General features: G+C 46.4%; 1 long non-coding RNA gene across 1 annotated transcript; it reads left to right on the top strand.

Moving 5' to 3' along the window:
• Positions 1 to 2,937: 2,937 nt before the first annotated feature.
• Positions 2,938 to 5,886, top strand: LOC146206863 (uncharacterized). The gene is made up of 2 exons (XR_014704552.1): positions 2,938 to 3,486; positions 5,202 to 5,886. It is a non-coding gene; the product is annotated as an uncharacterized LOC146206863 (long non-coding RNA).
• Positions 5,887 to 6,411: the final 525 nt, after the last annotated feature.

Below are 6,411 nucleotides of genomic sequence, written 5' to 3'. Positions count from 1 at the left end.
CAGCATGTCAGTTGTGAGTGCTCTTCAGACAGCACTCCTCTACACGCGCAACAACGGGACATGTCAAAAACTAGACCGGTAAAAGCAGAAATGTATCAACAAGAATTTTTGTTTTTTTGGCAGCAGCGGCAGGTTTGGACTGAAGGTATAAGAAAAGTGACCAACCTGGAAAATCACAGAGGAGCGTTAGGCGAGGTGCGTCACACGAGCTGCCGCTGCTGCCAAATGCGAGCAAAAAAAACGCCCACAGTAGACGAAGCCGATAAGGCAACGATGTGTCGCCGCTGTCGCCCAGGAATGCCACGAATGGTGGAGAAGCTTCTTGTTGCGTGAAGAAGGGCGCCAACTTCAAAACGGCAGTCCCGAAGTAGCAGCCTCCAGAACAGCGCACGTCCAAGGGCACACAGATGCAGAGGCCAGGAAAGCGGCAGCAACACGAACTGGAAAATCACAGAGGAGCGTTAGGCGAGGTGCGTCACACGAGCTGCCGCTGCTGCCAAATGCGAGCAAAAAAAAACGCCCACAGTAGACGAAGCCGATAAGGCAACGATGTGTCGCCGCTGTCGCCCAGGAATGCCACGAATGGTGGAGAAGCTTCTTGTTGCGTGAAGAAGGGTGCCAACTTCAAAACGGCAGTCCCGAAGTAGCAGCCTCCAGAACAGCGCACGTCCAAGGGCACACAGATGCAGAGGCCAGGAAAGCGGCAGCAACACGAACTGGAAAATCACAGAGGAGCGTTAGGCGAGGTGCGTCACACGAGCTGCCGCTGCTGCCAAATGCGAGCAAAAAAAACGCCCACAGTAGACAAAGCCGATAAGGCAACGATGTGTCGCCGCTGTCGCCCAGGAATGCCACGAATGGTGGAGAAGCTTCTTGTTGCGTGAAGAAGGGCGCCAACTTCAAAACGGCAGTCCCGAAGTAGCAGCCTCCAGAACAGCGCACGTCCAAGGGCACACAGATGCAGAGGCCAGGAAAGCGGCAGCAACACGAACTGGAAAATCACAGAGGAGCGTTAGGCGAGGTGCGTCACACGAGCTGCCGCTGCTCGTGTGATGCCAACCAGAAGAGCCAATCAGAAGAGCCAACCCACATCCTCCCGCTCCGCATCATACCGTCACTGTTACACACTTGCCCTTTTTCAACGCCGCCATCTCCCACCATTGTTGACATCCAGGGTTGGAATCCTCAACGAGACCCCTGGTTATTTACTTCAATGGACAATGACAAAAAGTAACATGGTGGACAATGTAAAAAGAATTTGCTGCATAAAGTTTGTTGAAACCAGTTCTACATCCTACATGTAAACAAGCTAAAACCTTAATGTCAAAGGGATGTCCTGTGTGTTTAAAATCATCACGCTCAAACAACTTCAACACTGACAATCATGATTCAATATTAATAATATAGATAATAATACAATACTCACTTTTAGCCATACCAAAGAAATGAGAATGCAAAGGGATGTTGCTGTTTTTCCCCCGTGGATGACAGTTTTCCATGTTCAAAGTGCTGCTTCCTGTTGGCCTACGAAATCGGCTACAGCAAATGCCATCTGAAAAATTTTTGGAAGCCTCATGCTAGTCTTCAATGAGAAAAGCATTGCCATACAGAAGCAGAACACCAATACTTTTACAACACACTAAAAGCACCAACTGCGGTGCTGTTTTTAGGATGACTAGGTACAGGTTTTTGCTGTACGAAGCCAATTGTTAGCCTTCAATAAGGAAAGCATTTCCATAGAGAAACCGAACAGAAAAACTTTTACAACACATTAAAAGCATCAATTGCACAAATGCTTGTAAGATGACCAGGTACAGGTTTCTGCTATAGCCCACATCATGTGACCAGCGGTTATCAGAAGCCTTGTATGTGAGCATGATGCCCTAGATTCAATTTATGGCTATCACTGTATTAACAAGCATGGGTTTAAAGCTACTTTAATATGATAATCTAAGAACATGGTAAGAGCTTTCAGTGCGAGACATAAGCTCGGTATCATGCATTATAAGGTGCTGCATGGCTCTAGTGTAGCTTTGGCATTATCTCGCTGTCAATAATGCAGTGAAGTTCTGAGGAGCCTTTGAATATCTGTAAGGACAAAGCAACAACAATTTTGTTTTCATCGCACTTTTGCACAACTCGTTTTCTTTTTTTTTTTTTTTTTTTTTTTTTGAGCCCGCGGCTTGCATGGCCTCCCAGTATGCCTGTTTTGCATAAAAGAAGGCGTTGCAGGCACCAGAGCTTACAGCCCAACTGTATCGCGGCGGCGGTATGTCAAATTCGTGCCAGAACAGCGCAGAACAACGGGTCAAGAAAGACAAGTGCTGGCTTTTTTTTTTCTCTCATCTCCTTGTCCGGTTGTTCTGCGCGGTTCGGTCCCACATGCATAACCAACATGCGCAAGGTGCTGTCCTGGTTTGTCAAAGCTGAAGGAGAGTACTAAACCTTTAGTTATTTAGTAGCTACAGCCGTTCCTTCTAGAAACTATAGTTGCCGTAAAGCTCGAGAGAGAAAGATCAGCGGCTGTCTATTAAAAAAAAAAAAAAAAACTCGCGACGTTTTCACAAGTGTAGGCATGTCGCACGATAGGCTCGAGGAGTGCTAAAGTTTTCTCGTATAGTTTTTACAACTCAGCACGTTGCGCATGGTTAACAAATTAACTCCTTTAAAGCTCGGGCAGGCACTCCTTTATCAGAGACAGAGAAGTTGCGCGGCTTACTGGCGCAGCGTCCAGTAATGCCGAGAAAGATGGCCCTCAGACTTGAGGCTGCCCTTTAGTTAGTCGGCGCGGATATAGTGAACTAGAATACTTCAGTCTCGCCTAAAACACTCGACTGTTCGGCTGCTGTACAGAGCTGTTTCCTTACCCAAAAGCTCACCACTATCGGTGCATCGAAAAGTTCCACTAAAGAAACAAAATTTCGGTGAAATACTTACTTTGGAATCGGCGGGTGAACAAAGTGTGCCAGCCGCACCAAGCCACAGCAAAAACAATGCTAGCAGTGCATTACAGCCGTAGGTATTTGTAACTGCGCAGAAAATGCAGAACACGGAAACGTGAAGCCATCTTCCATGACTAAACTACTAGCCTACTACTAGCCTTGCAGAGAGCCGGCTCCGTGAACTGCGCATGCGCGCCCAGAAACAAAGTGGAAAGGAGGATGCGTTGATTTTCTCGACGGATGTGACGTCAAACAACTTTTAGTATTTGCTTTTTTCTGGAAATAAGCCTCAAACCCAGATGCCAATTACCCCGTTTCGAGCCACAGCACCCGAGCAAAAGCTGGCGCGCTTTTCGGGCAACGGGTGCTCGCGCCTTGCGAGCCCTAGGTCGCTTTTCATGCATCGGCTTGTTGTAGTTTACGGCGCATCATCCCGATAGATGCAAATTCGGTGAAAATCTGATTCAGTTTGTGGATTGTTGCCCTAAATTCAACAGCGTAGCCTTCGGTCCTGTCGCTGGCCTGTCTGCAGCCTCCGACTACGGTGAGTCGTACGCGAATGATGGTGTTTCGTACATGCCCGCGAGCTCTAGGTAAAGCATTTGTCGGCGTTCTGCTACAGTCTTGCAGTTTTTTTAACGAGTTTTTACACGGCAGTGCAGCTATGCGGTAGTCACAATTACTGACGCGGCGTAATCACGCGACAGTCTCCGGGCGAAGGCATGTGGAGACTGCATAAATGCGTCGATCCCGTTTCTTCGCGCTTGAAACAACCGTTGCATACCTGCTGCTGTGCACCGATCGTTCGCCGGTTGCTGTTGTCTTCGGGGTGCACTGGGGTATTGGGACGTACGCGGCGACTTACAGATGATGTGAAACTATTTGTGAGTCGAGATTCACGAAAGTTTGTAATTTGCTTTTTTTTTTTTTTTGAAATTCTTCGTTTGTGGTCTAGTTTGTTTGGGCAGTAGCAGGCATTTTGGTGTGGTGCGCCAGCGTGAACGCGCTGGTTTATGATCAGGAGGTTTTATTGCCTTCCTCGCAGCTTCAGCAGATAGAGTGGCTGGGCCCATAGAAACGGTCGTGCTTGTGTCAAAAAACTGTCGTAAGGTATTTATCTATGCGGCCCATACGTGGTGCTGCAGTGCAAGAGGTCAGCTTCTTTACAGTGTCGACGAAGTGCTAAAGAAGGGGAGTTGCTGGCTAGCTGAGAGATAGTATAAATGTAAACTGGCCCAGTGCGAAATGAGCCCCGGAGTGAAACGAGCCTACTGCTCAGCATAAAATTGCTACAAGATACGGGCGTATACCCGCACGAATTTATTGTGCTTGTATGCTCACACGTTCCACTGTCGAGTACTCACATCGGTGCATGCAGCAATGAGGGTGACTTTTCGGCTATCATAGGTTCTTGCCCATGAGAGTATCTGCCCTTTTACTACGAAAATAACTGCATTGGTAGAACTCGCTGAGCTTATTTATATAGATTTAACACTTCAGATGCATGTCGATACCGCAGAGTTCCCTAATATATATCTTTTGCTTGCTCCAACAGCGTCATCACTTTGAGAAAACTGGGAATGATAGCAGAAACAATGCCTCCATAAATAGTGGGCAGTGCTTGGCTTCAAGCTGCTGTCAAGGCCATTGACAACTTATTTGAAAACAAAGCAATAATTAACCTGAGGTGGTACGTTTTGTTGAGGAGAGTGAGACACCGTTGCATGTACAGCCTTTGTCAAAAGTGTAGAGCCCGGGGGGTCCGCTTCTGAGCCGAATAGTGGCACTGATGTAGAATTAGTTGAGGCCACTGAAGGGGGCAGGACAAAAAATCTTCTTGCCATCAACAAAGTTGGAATACCGGAAATTCATTACAAGCCGCAGGAACTGGCCCAGAAGCAGACCCCCTGGGCTCTACACTTTTGACAAAGACTGTACCTCGTAATCCTGTCAAAGAGCTTGGCAGTTGCTGCTATAAGCACTCTTGATTACAATTCCATGCAAGCCGCAGCATATTCCGCACTTACTGCACACGTGATTTAACTTAGTCTCTTTGTTTGCTATTTCAGTGTTTTGCAAGTGTGCTAAATATTTGTATTTGTGCTAGCATTGACTGCCAGTCTCGTTATTGCCTTTTTCCTTCTGCGGCAGGCACTCTCACTTGCTTTACTCAAATCAAATTCTACTGTGAGCGAGTTTGCTGAATTTATGCAAACTAAATGTAATTGCTGTATTACTCTCATTTATTTACATTTACAGAGGCAAGGAATACTCGGGGCCGACGTACGAGTTTCCTCCACCAGTTGGATTCCGCCGCTACCTCGGTAGTGCAGTGAGCTGTAACTGGTGTGACCAAATGGACACTCTCACTCCTACTGGTTTAGAGCGTGCTCCTAGTTAAGTTTAAAATATCTTGCTTGCAATGTATTTAATCTTGTTGTGGAATATTGTCACCCTTGCATTTGCTGATATGTTATTATTTGGAAAGCATTCAGAGTGATTTTGGACGCATGATTTGCAGTGGCGGGAGGTGGAGAAGCACAAATGTGTGACTGCAATTTTTTGCCTCTCTAGTTTTCAGCCTTTAGAATTAAAGCAACAGATTGATATGTGAACAGGCCTGGCATGGATTAAAGAGTTTGTCATATACAACAACACTTGACCCTTGCGGGGGTAACACAGCTGTGTTTATCTGAGCAAAAGTTCACTGTATGTGATGGTGTCCGAAACATGGCATTGTCTTAAGTAACTTGGCATGGAATCGGCCACTTCTTGCACTCTCTTGACAGCATCTATTGTAATGTGTGCTAGGCGACATGCCTTCGGATCTGTTGTATGTCTGCAGCAGTTGCCTTGATGTATCAAGATGGGGTGGTTGTTGCGAGTTGGAAATTCCTATTCTCCCGACTACACCAATAAAATGTAGTGAAGCCAAATACCAGGAACCAATGTGTTACGTGGTTCATTGTGAAGGCTTGCCATTCTCGTAACTTTGCCAAATTGCTAGAAACATTATTTTTAAGCCCGGTCTTCTTTTGCTCATAGCACAACTCATTTCGTGCATTTGTCAACGTTTTGTGGTTTATGGTTGGCACATTTTGCAGAGGGTGACAAAATTTGAGCTGGTGTGCCACGAAGGTTAAATATCTGTTTATTGAACTCTTCTCGGGAAGCTACATGCAAATACTGCCTAATGTGGCTGTGAGGGCTTCGCACTTGATTGATGTACCGGTGCATTACTTGTGGCAGCTGGTCTACATTGTACAGGACTGCCACTTTGAGAAGCACCAGCACTGCTATGAAGCAGATTCACAGCATTGTTCCTGGTGGAGGCAAACCACTGTAGATGTCCTCATTCCAGTGCAGCTTCAGCCAGTGAAGTTTCACAATGCCCGTGTTGGACAAACAAGAGGCCTATGAACTTAAGCATTTCACTTAGTCATTTCTTCCAAACATCCGTCAAAACAAG

Source organism: Amblyomma maculatum, chromosome 1 (assembly GCF_055883805.1).
Source record: "Amblyomma maculatum isolate TAMU_Amacu chromosome 1, ASM5588380v1, whole genome shotgun sequence".
Classification (NCBI taxonomy): domain Eukaryota; kingdom Metazoa; phylum Arthropoda; class Arachnida; order Ixodida; family Ixodidae; genus Amblyomma; species Amblyomma maculatum.
Note: the sequence above shows the minus strand (reverse complement) of the source record. Positions and strands in the feature narration are given on the sequence as shown.